Here is a 12,502-nt window from a genome sequence, read left to right as displayed (position 1 = left end):
TACTTTTGAATGACACTCTAATTATGCTATGCTCTTAATAGACAGTGGTTGTCAGATACAGCAAGACAGACAGGAGAAACATTTGTGGATGATAACTGGCGTGACATTACTGTGAAAGTAAAACTCTCAGTACTTATTTCTCATACACATCACAAATCGTTTCTTGTTTTCTACAGAATGCTCCAAGGCAGCTAGACAGTTGCAGCTGTGGAGTCTACTGTTTAATGTTATGTTATTTTCAACCGTTTTCTATGTAAATCTTGCACAACGACTTCTACCAATCTGTGAACTTTTCAGTACATGAGACAAAAAGCAGTCACTAATATCCAACACTTCTGTGAGGTAGACAACCTATATGTTTAACCAGTTGCATACCTAGTAGCATTATTTGCTGAACTGCAGAGTGACATTGATGAAATTCGATCTTGGCTAGTGCATAGACTAATAACATTTTCAGCTCGAAGCGTAACAACTCAGCAAAGGTGAAGGCACTATAGCCAAAAATTTGATACAACTTGACAGTTTAGTAATTTGTATTTTGAAGGCTCACCTTTGGAAACCAATACCAAAACCAAAAACTCAAGTGAGAACATGGAAAGTTTGCAGTCTCAGCTGTTTGATACCTCGCTGCTGCGACTTTGTCAAACAGCAGCAAGGTCAGAAGAATGGAGAGCAGAAGATGACAATAATATGCATGTATGTTGTTACATACAAATGTGCTTACCTTAGAGGCTGAGCAGGCCATTTTGTCATTTCTTGTTGCTCAAATGCAGATAAACATATGTAAGCAACAAGAAATGACTGAAGACTGACTATTTTATTGCAGTGGTGCTTAGCACTAGTCAAACAAAGATTTAAACTTACTGTTGTTGTTGTTGTTGTTGTTGTTATGTAAATGCAGCTGAGAACATAGTATAGCGCCTGGAGACTGCTGGCTTAGCATTGATCCCTGGGTAGCTCTGTGGTTGGACTACAGAAGTTTTAACAATATGCCTCCTTTGAAAACAGCTGGTGATGATTTTGTTTTGGTGAGCATTGACCAACACATACAGCAGAGGGAATTTACTTCAAGCACCACAATCTTTGACATATGTCTACTACCAGCAATTGATTTGTTCAAATTCTGGAGCACATACAAGTGCAAGAAACCAAGCCCAAACACTGTCCATAGGAATGGAAAAAACCTAGCTCTTGACAGGTCTATAGTAGATGATCTGTGCGTATGGATACGTGAAATGAGAGAGCAGTTTGAGAAGCATGGGAGAAACACTTTTTATTAAATCAAGCAAGTAAAATTTTGACCTTAAGTATTGTTGATTGTTTGCAAAGTCCCCAGTACTAATTTGTAAGCACTGTAACTGAAGTTTGTTGCTAATTAAGTCTATTCATCAATGGGCATTTTGCTCTACAATGCTATGAATGCTATAGATTATCTACGATAAATCAAAAGCTTCAATTCCTAATCACCAAAGTGTATTATACAAGGTTCAAGTTCTACATTTGAAAAGTAGGCTATATAATTTCAACGCAGCTCTATTTCATTCTGTTGTTTAGATTGTACTTGTTGTTTTGATTGCACCAACTAATTCAGGCGGCCTCTTTAGTGCATCCACTTAACAATCCTGTTCCTGTTAGGTAACGCGCGTTAGCAATACAAATTCGTTCTTACTTTACAACATAACAAAGCTTTCTTTGCAGAATCTGAGACAATTAAACTTGATATTATGTCATAAAGAACCCATCCACGTTAGAGTCGGAATGCTTTGATAGCCAGATGAGTTAATCAGAGGTGCACATGCAAACAGACAGACAGACAGACAGACAGACAGACAGACAGACAGACAGACACACACACACACATGCAAACACACACACATACACACACACACACACACACACACACACGCACGCGCACACACACGCGCGCGCACACACACACACACACACACACACACGTAGTTCTTGCACATATCAGAGGCAGATCCAGAACCTGATCGAAGGGAGCACAAAAACCAATCAAGAATAGTATGACGTCACATTCATTAAAAAGTGATGTGAAATTGCTTTAGTCGTCCATTAAATTAAGATGACAGATGTGTTAAATTCTGTTCCGAAAAACATGTATAGATATCTTGACTTAGTTTAGAACTACAGAAGACAAGTAAAACTGCAGCAAAGCCTTTCTGGTAAGGAAGCTTTGGTCACAAGTTGAAGCAAGTTGACTGGATAATCTGAGTCCATGCACTGACTGACGAAAATTATCAGAAGACGTATTTCTGAAGGGGGGAACGTGCCCCCAGTGCCCCATCTGGATCGGCCTCTGCATATGTACTATTGCGGTGATGGTCAGGTGTGTCCACACCTACCTAGTGCTTTAGTGCACCTGTACTTATATATGGGAGTAGTAACCACATGCATACAGTACAAGCAGATACAACTAAAGATAAAATTCATAAAATTAAAGAAAAAACTTTACCAAAATAAAACGAAAACCAAAATTTTGGCTTGAAAAACTAAACCCAAACTAGCAAACTTCTTAGCTTACCAAAACAACGAGGCACTTTTAATTTTCAATAGTGATTTTCAAGAATGATACGCTATCTTCATATGAGACCTGAAACGTTAGAGAAACCTTCAGGCAGTAATATGTGACTCATTCCTAGTATTCCCTCAACACAGCGTCAGAGTTAGAACTCGTGCAAGTTGGGAGAATACTGGAGTCGCATACAGCTCTAGTGTTCTTAGAAGATTACATACCCGTGGTGCGTCTGATGGGAGTGGGAAGGTGATAACAAGTCATCAAGAACGCGCGTTATATTAGTGTCACATCCGGCCCGATGTGGCAGCGGCTCCGTCTGGCAGCGGCCCCATGTGGTGCACATATGTAGCCTCGACCTTCCAGACCCGTGTAGCGCCGATTCAAAATCGTTCTGGCTGGTACCGCCTCTTCTCAATATATTGTGTTTGGTCCTATGACCAGCATTAGTTGTTCAGTTTCATAAATGCATACTTTTCCAATTACGGCTGTAATACAAGAACGACGAAGAGAACATCGTGTCGCATCCGCGGCTGCACGGGTACCTTTGTGTTTACTGTAGCTACGGTTTTATCATTTGTGTGTTAGTAGGGAACGCAAACAGGACGCTATGAAACACTTTCTTTTACTAATGGCGCTGCGGTCGTGATCGGCATGTGTCTAGTCGCCTCGAATCAAATCCGCTGCGAGTCGCTGCTAGGCTGCGATAAAAATTCGCAATACGCGCATCCGCTGTGACTCGATCGTCCAGATTCGATACGACTTGCCGCGAAATCGCGACAAAACTTCGCTGTGAATTCAACGCGAGACTTTGCCTTGTAGACATGATCATGAAGTCATTACTTCTATGCATGCAGCTGGCTAGTGTGATGTCGAACCATCGGTTCGTGAATTAGACAAACGGTTCTAGATCTGCTACTAAATCTAAAAAATGTTGTTACTGCCGCTGACAGGCCCAGAATACAAAGCACAACGTGTAATTTTGCGTGAAGTGCGCACCACAAGTCGTTGTTTGTGTACAGTACTTTTTGATATACAGCAAATCACTAGCACGATCGCCATGCATAAGATGTCTTCGTTGATTAGAGCCGTAATTGGAAAGGGAATGCTTTTATGAAACTGAACACTAGTGCTGCAGCGTGGTTCTAGGACCAACAGCAAGATAATACTGAGAAGAGGCGGTACCATCCCAAACCCGTGGAAGACGATTTTGAATCGGCACTACATGGGTCTGGGAGGCCGAGTCTAGCACATATGCTCGCGTACACTGTTACCAACAAAATGGTGGCGTTTGTTGCCTCGTGACAAAAATACATCTACTGCGCATGTTTACGCATAACAGAATCTGTCTGAATTCGGGTGTAGTCTTATAAGAAAGCTCTCTGGAGGTAAAATCTGTTTGAATCTCTGGATCTAGGCTAAGTGATTCCCTGCTATTTATTGCTGTATAACTAAAAGCACAGTTTTCTGTTTTCTTCTTTCCTGTAACTGCTACAACATCAGCAAAAAGGAGAGCACAAGATAGAAGTTACAATCGAACTCTACTTTGTGAAAAAGGCTGCCCTATCACAAAGGAAACGAGAAGTTTACAGATCAGCCTAGAGATTAGATTCAACTAGAAAGAAGGATCGAGGTATCAAAGCTGAGTACAACGTTGTAAAAGAAACGAGAAGATTTCAGAGCAGGTTCTATCTCAATACTTTCGTAATCATAGAAGTTCAAAAAAGAATGCAAACAAAGATACAAACATTTTGAAAAATGAGAAAGATGTAGGGTTGCCTTACCAAAAGGACAGAAACAAGACCATATGGGGTGTGATGTGACATGATGTCATCTTTCATGAATTCACTTATACAGACTAAGCAATACATCATCCCTCCATTGCGCTATTTTCTAAACACTATGTCTTTTATACCTTAGAAAATTGTGCAATGTAGGAATGGTCAGTATAGTACGTAAAGTCTCGTTTCTGGCCGAGAATTTTCCAAAACAACTGTAGCAAGTCTACACTGTCTGTTTCCTATATATTATAGTGTGAACTTTGAAAATCTTTAATATCTCCTCTGTTTTTGGACTTTCGCGGTAATCTAATATCTTGGTATCGTTAGAAACCGTTAGGTATGGCATATCTGTATCAAATTATCTAAGCCCTTCCTACACAGGAAACCGAGGATAATTATAATACTCTTGCATATCACAGATATATTATTATACAATTGGTGGAGTAATGGTCATTATCCAATTATCTTGTAAGACCAACGGATCAGTAACTGGAACCATTTAATTAAGATTATTGGTGTAACATGGTTCAATTGGAGCAGCTCTTGAGCACACCTGGTGTGAATTTTACCTCATTACTCACTTCAGAGTTCACACTTGCGGGAAATAGACAGTAGACCACAGGATGCACCGCAGTGTACTGTACACACGGATATAATAAGCTGTCACATCCACTACAGATGATTGTTGTTAGTTGTGTGATATAATGAGTCTGGACATGTCTTCTCTTGGCCTTGGGCGTACCTCACGTTCTACTCTTGGCTTTGAACGTGTACAAGGCGTGCACGGAGGCGAAATGACAGTATCATTCCGCGGCTGCGCCCTGTTACGAGCACGCCTATTGACACAAATAGCTTAGAATGGTCGATGATGTAATGCACGAGCACAGACTATCTAGGTCAGCAGCAAGTAGACTGGTTGCATGGTTAATTTATCACTTGAAGTGTGAGGCCGTCGTCAGCTTGACATTGTGCTTTCTTGTAATACACTAAGTTGGTTAATTAATTAATTAACTCTTCCCCTTGTGACATAGCGTTGATAGCGTCCGCTAGTAATTGTTGGACGTGTTTGAGTCCTAGGCACTATACTGCATCGCTTGGAGTGCTAAGCGTGGTATAGATTTACACTAATGACAGGAGTGGGGTTTTCCAGTTACAACAACTCTTGTTTCCGAAGAGACTGGTGAGTGAAGACCTCAAGGAGAGCTAGATTATGGCGGCGAAAATAGTGGCTCTCGAATCATTTTCTAGTGAAAGACCAGGAGATGTAAAAGCATGGTTTCGTCAGTTCGAGCACGTAAGCAAATGTTTGGAATGCTACGGCTCGATTGGCACGTCTACCCACTCTTCTGGAAGGTTGGCCTTTGCGAAGTTTGAGCTTCTAGATGCAAGATAAGATCGACACTCACAATCATAGCGAAGTTTCAGCATCTAGATGCTGACAGGATCGATACGTACGATCATGCCAAGGCTGCACTGATTGACAGCTTTGTTCCAAGCAAGCTCGATCGCTTGGAGGCATAAAGACAATTAAGAAGATTGGCACTATGGCATGTACGTCAGTGAGAGAACATCGAATTATTTGTGTGTATGATATTGAAGTGTTGTACGCTCGTGCCTGACAGTCTCGACAAGGAAAGAAGAAAAAGAACAATCTTGGCAAGAATAAGAAAGACAGATCAATTTGTGCAAGGTCTGCCTGAAAAACTGAGGCAGAAAGTGATTGAAAATGATCTAGCTAATTATGAAACAACTAGATTATTGGTCAAAGGGTTAGTACTTGCTTGACTGGAAGGTCAATCTCCAACAGCGTAAGTAGCCTATGTCAAGACCGCTCTATTACGTCGAAAATGGCTGACCTCAAGCGGCGAATTCCCGATCTTACGCAAATGATTAGCAACGTTTATGGCATGCAAAGATGACAGACGCAACACACAAAAGGAGCCTGCTGCAGTAACGCCGAGACGGAACGTCGCATGTTGGACATGCGGGGCCAAAGGGCACATCCAACACCACTGCACATGAAGAAAAGCAGGACCTTCCACATCTCAACCACGACGTCATGGTCAACAGGATCGGAATCAGTGACAGGAATACGCTCGCGATTCGAAACCAAAAGAAAATTGTCTAGCGTTACAACGGCGCCAACCGGCTGGAGGACGGGGAGTCAGTCGTAGAGCAATGGCCCCATCGACTAATCTCAATCTGTAGAAGTCTTGGGACTTGTCAACGGCATGCACGATTGTATAAAAGTTTTGGTTGACACTGGTGCAACAATATCTGTTTTACCCGCCTCATTTGCCGACGGAGCGCTGAGGAGCGATATTCGTTAAGTTTTAGCAGTCAATAAACGGACAACGCGTGAAGGTCTTGGGAGCTACCTAAGCCGACGTTTGTATTGAACATCACCAGTGGGAACCTCATAAATTTGTGGTTGCAGATGTTCAGTCCGCGGACCGATGGAGCTGGTTTCTTGGAAGATCGGAAGATGTACACTGACTTGGATAAAAAGACCCTACGCTGGGACTGTGGCATCCGGGGTTTCATAGGCAGGGCAGCTCAGGTATTTGGATAGCCGACTAACGGATACATGTTTTCTTTGTTGTGTCTCTTGTGTTGCCATAACACTATCTCTTGCTCCTTCCAACGTCTTAGCTAGGAGAATCACTTTATCCAATGGTTGCGTCAGTAAGTCTTCTTTCTCATACATCTTTTGTAGAATAGAGTCATCTTTAAGCCCTGCCACAAAAATGTCTCTCAGTCTGTCTTCCTTTCTCCTGCCTTGAATGAACAATTCGTTGCGATTCGTTTCAATCCTTTGGCGTACTCCTGTACAGCCTCTTCTTCCCGTTAAATTCGCCGATGTAATTTCACTCGTTCTACAATTACATTTATTCTTATCAATCTTTGAGTCCTATGCTACAATTGGCGCTGCAAACCGGTGGCTTCGAAACCAGTTCTTGAATTCAAGGATTTTGAAAGACTTGCCAAATTAATGCATCAGTTGTCAGTGTGTGACGGATGCATACTAAAACATGCAGAAGAACCTAGAATAGTGATTTTAAAGGCAATAAGGGAGCAGTTACTATCAAACTTGCACAAAGCACACGTTGGTGTGGAGAGGATGAAGAAACTTGCACGGAGGTTTGTATGGTGGCCAGGTATCGACAGAGATATAGAGAGTATGTTGCGAAATTGTGAAAATTGTGCTGTGCATGCTGATAGACCACCAGAAGTATCCTTACATCCATGGGAGTTTCCTGAGTGCCCTTGAGCAAGAAGTCACATTGATTTTGCTGGACCATTTGCAAAAAATGTGGTTTGTTGTGGTCGATGCGTTCTCAAAATGGCCTGAGGTAATACAGCTACTAGAAGGAGCGACTTCAACGAGCCAAACCATTACTCAACTTTGTCACATCTTCGCAAGGTTTGGTATTCCAAAGCAAATCGTGTCAGATAATGGGCCCCAATTCGTATCGTCAGAATTCAAAACTTTTTGTAAGAAACAGGTTATTCGTCATACCTTAGTACCTCCCTACCATCCCCAAAGCAACGGGCAAGCGAAAAGTTTTGTTAAAACGTTGAACGAAGCAATCGAGAAAGACATGGAGAGCGGAAAGGCAAGTTTGGAAGAGGTAGTGACAGATTTTCGTCAGTCTACAGAAATACCAACCATAGCAATACAAATGTTTCTCCAGCACGGCTCCTGATGAATAGAAATCTGCGATGTCAACTGGATTTACTAAAGCCGCCACAAAAGTTCTCAGTGTTGACCAAGACTTTGAAGGAAACGGTGAAAAAGCTCAAGCAAAACAAAAGAGAGGTCACGACCAAACAGCGAGTGAGAGAAATGCAATTAGACCATATGATATGGTGTTGGTACGTCACGCAAAGATGCCAAAGTGGAGAAACGCCAGAGTAGTACAAGTTTGGGGGAGAGGTATTATACAGTACAGTATACAGACACGGGAGTAAGACAAAAGGTTCACGTGGATCACATGAGACTGCACCCACGGTCAAATCAACTATCAATCCAGCAGCTAGTACAAGATAAACCAGATCTAGAGCCTAGAGACGTCGCAGGTAGCAATAGAGACAACAAACGAGAGGATCAATTTAGCAGTGACACAGACAGAGCCCGAGACCTTAGACGATGGTACTGAAGACGAGTTGAGTGCGCCTGAAGTTGTCACAGGAGCAGAGCAGCCAAGAAGGAGTCAGCGTACTACAAAGGCGATACCACCTACAAGATATGGAGAGCGGACAGTGTAGAGAGGCTATAGAACTGATATAATCAGTGCTGTAAATTTTGTGTTTTGCGTAGAAAAAAGGGAGATGATGTGGCATCCGGGGTTTCATAGGTGGGGCAGCTCAGTCATTAGGATAGCCGGCTAACGATACATGCTTTCTTTTCTGTGTCTCTTGTGTTCAATTACATTTATTCTTACCAATCTTTGAGTCCTATGCCACAGGGACAACGGCTGTGCTAACGTCAGGACTGCGGCTGAAGATTACGATTGGCTGAAGATACGACTTTGGAAGAAGGTCATATAACTCAGGGCCGGCGGAAGCAAATTTAGATTAGTCAGGCCTAACACACGCCAAAGGACGGGGCAATTCACGTGACACAATACGAGTCTAATGCAAAATCCTCTTGACTCAAGGCTAACAGCACTATACAGCTACGAAAATCGTCCAAATACTGATAATCGATGTTCAGAAGTACTGACAAACTGTTCAGCTACATGTGTCAGCGACAGCGAATCAGTACGATCCTTGTGCACATGCAGCAAGAGTAGGTGATTTAATCTATCCTGCTTCATTGTACTTCTAAGGTACGTTTTCAATCTCTTGAGGACACTAAATGACCTCTCATTGACGGCGTTGGTAGATGGAAGCACCATATTGAGTTTAAGGACGGTGAATACTTCCGACATCAAATCCCTTTCGTAAGGAGATAAACTCAAGATGTAGTCCCTAATGTCACACACTGTCACAGAAGTCTTTTCTACGAGACCAAAGTTGGCTTGCAAATTTCAAGATGAAGCTGCAGTTGTTGGGCATCTAAATCGTCATGATAAAATGAAATGACATGGTTGAGGCATTCCCTATAATCGTCACCCTTGACAACTTTGGCAAATGGTCCTGCAAGTTACGGTACATTTTGAATCCGGGTTGATCAAACCTGGCTTGAATAGCATTCACAATTAAATCGAGTGCTTCGTAATATTGCTGGCAATAAAATTGCTTGCAAACATTGAAAAACTCAGGTTCAGCACTGCCCTCCTCATATCGCCTTGGAACTTTCCTCTTTCTGGGCAGGACAGGGCCATCAACATCTAATTTAGTCCTTGTCTCTTGAAGACTCTTCCAGAAGAGATCGAACTGTGTGTCGTCTCTGAGCACGTACAGAGTTGCAACAGTCATCAAAGCTATCCATTGACCCTCAGCAGCAGACAACTTGGGTGATTGTAGGGTCTTGCTCAAGTTATCACCATGCCTCAGAATTAGTTGTCCCAAAACAACCCCAAACAAATATCGAAACGTTCTAAACTGGAATTGAATGCCAATGATGCGGCCCTTGATAGCAGGATCAGATACATAGTCTTTGGACATTTTCCAAAGCTCCTGCAGAACACAGTTATCAATTACTGACTTCAAAGAGTGTGCCCTGACCGTTCACCTTGTTGGACACAATGTGCGGAAACCAGGGGTGTCTGGTGCAAGACTTTTCTTCAACTTTTGCAAAGCAGTATCCCTTTTTGGAGAGTACTTCACAAGCTTTGGGACTTCATAAGTGGCGTCCAGTGCATCCTTCATCACTTTGCAATGTTTTACAACATCCCCAACAGCCAAGTTCAACGCGTGCCCGTAGCAATGAGTGTATAAAGCCCGGGGTTCTTCATGCAATAGCTGCTTTGCAACACCGGTATTCCCACCCTTCATGTTGGCAGCACCATCATAGCATTGCCCTCGGCATCTTGACATTGAGAAGTTTATGCGCATCAACATATCTCTGATGACACTGACAATGGTATGTGCTGAGATGTCGTCAATCTGGTACATACCAATGACATGTTCTTGTGGCTCTAAATTGCCTCGATCAATCCAGCGAATACATAATACCAGCTGCTCTCTGTTGGATAAGTCTGTGCATTCGTCACACATGATGGAGAAAAATGTAGACTTCTCGATACATTCAGCTATTTCTCGAAGAATAGGCAATGCCATGATTTTATGAACTCATTTTGCATGTAATGAGATACATATTTGCTTGACTTTCTAGTCAGCCAGCATTTTAGTAGAGAATCATCTTGACCACGTAACTGCAGTAACTGAATGAAGTTAGAGTCAGTCTCATCCCCATCTCCTCGAACCGGAAATCCCTGTCTGGCTAAAAACTTCAAATTGAAGATGATCTTGAGTAAACACTCCCTGTTCTGTCCCTTCTCAGTTGTGTGCTCTCTAGACAGCATCTCACTTACATATGGGCAAGTTTTGGGCAATTCAACGATCATTTGCACTGCCTCCCTGTGGCAAGACGACGATTCATGAGATTGAATGCCACCGTGGCTTTCTTCCAGGTGGAAAACCCCTTTGATACAAAGGAAGGATCTCCTTTCTGCCTCTTGATCTTCTTCGACTGCAACGCTACCACACACACGTGGCAGAAGACGACAGCATCCTTAGTGGAATATTGCGGCCATTTCCACTTTCCAAACCAATGCGACTGACACGATCGTTTGACGACTACTTTCTTACCGAAGGAACGCTTTGGAAAGACGAAACCGGACATTGGCTGATACGGCTGACTTGGAACTTCAGGTAGACAGGACTGAGCAGATTCTGTAGAAGACGACATAATGTCCAGTGATCACGCATGTGCTGAGCTCTTACCTGACTTGGGCACACCTACTACTTCCGGTAAGCCGTCTTCCTAGTAACTTCCGGAACGTTTTCGCCTACTTCAGGCACACTGACAGTCTAACATGGACTTGCTGAGTTACTTCAATTTGTCCCTGCCAGTAATTAACTGTTGATAGAATTATCTCCTTTTCTCCAGCAGCAGGGCGATTAAATATAAATATATTTAATTACCTATACCGTTTACCGGAAGTTCTTTGCTTTTGTCTCCTGGTGGAACTACTACTTGGCCGGACCAACCTTACAGGCTCCGCTGGCCCTGCTGTCAACACACAAATTGTGATGTAGTGATATGTTGTCACGGCTGCTACTTGTATGCATCATGCCGACCAGCCAACAAATGGTCACGATACGACAGCAATCTTTCAACGTGTTAGCGTTCCTTTCAATCCGAAGAAGGGTGTCATCCAATACAGCTAAGTTGCTGCTAACTTTAATTATACTTGAAGGTCCTACAGAAATGGTCAAAAGGAAAGGACCGGCATGTCTAATACAATATTGACGCTGACGCTAACGTCAACGTACTCGACGTCGGCGGCGTCGGCGTCCGACGTTGGCGTTGACGTTGACGTTGACTTGTTCACAGTATTTGCGCGACACCACGCACAGATTAGGCGGTCCGAAGCTCGAATCCAGCGCGTTCAGCATAAACGAATGCCGTTATTATATGTGACTCTTCTGCTGCTGCGTCGTATAGACGCAAGAGAGTTCAAACAGCTGGAAGGAGACAAAAGTGGGTTAGAAGAAGAATTAGCTACCGTGTCAACTGCTGTTGCGCAATTCTATACGAGCTTCCACAACGCCCTATGTTGTTTTGGTAACGTTTGTACGTGATAGCTAGCCTACATGTAATTCTATACCTATTATTAGCTGGTGGAAACTACCGTTTGGGACCCTACAATTAGCTGCCATGCCACTTCCACAGTGTGCTTGCAGTTGCGTGACCGTTGAAATGTATCACTATGTTCAACGGAGTGCTGTCCGTGAGCAAGTACTCTAGCCTTTGACTGTAGAGATGCGTGAGAGTTGTTTATTGTGCAATCAATGTTGTTCCGATACCGCACTCTGGTCTCGCGTGGCCAGACGTTCGCGCGCGGGGGAGGGGCGTGTGGAGAGGAGAAGCCTATAGTACGTCGGGACACAGTGGCCGGGTTTTTGTTGGCGACGCCAGAATCTTGGCGTGACCAATCACGTTGCAGAACCGCAATTATGGGCGTAGCTGAACTACCACGTCCGGGACTTCATGGCTTCAATCGCTAAAATG

General features: G+C 43.2%; 2 long non-coding RNA genes across 2 annotated transcripts; one reads left to right on the top strand and one right to left on the bottom strand.

Moving 5' to 3' along the window:
* Positions 1-39: 39 nt before the first annotated feature.
* On the top strand, positions 40-804 carry LOC134182757 (uncharacterized). The gene is made up of 4 exons (XR_009970410.1): positions 40-117; positions 177-342; positions 403-482; positions 545-804. It is a non-coding gene; the product is annotated as an uncharacterized LOC134182757 (long non-coding RNA).
* Positions 805-1,410: 606 nt separating this feature from the next.
* LOC134182766 (uncharacterized) lies at positions 1,411-2,796 on the bottom strand. Its single transcript, XR_009970414.1, has 3 exons — positions 2,758-2,796; positions 2,546-2,614; positions 1,411-1,628 (listed from the first exon to the last, which is right to left on the bottom strand). It is a non-coding gene; the product is annotated as an uncharacterized LOC134182766 (long non-coding RNA).
* Positions 2,797-12,502: the final 9,706 nt, after the last annotated feature.

This window comes from Corticium candelabrum, chromosome 7 (assembly GCF_963422355.1).
Source record: "Corticium candelabrum chromosome 7, ooCorCand1.1, whole genome shotgun sequence".
NCBI lineage: Eukaryota > Metazoa > Porifera > Homoscleromorpha > Homosclerophorida > Plakinidae > Corticium > Corticium candelabrum.
This window is presented reverse-complemented; position numbering and strand designations above follow the sequence as displayed.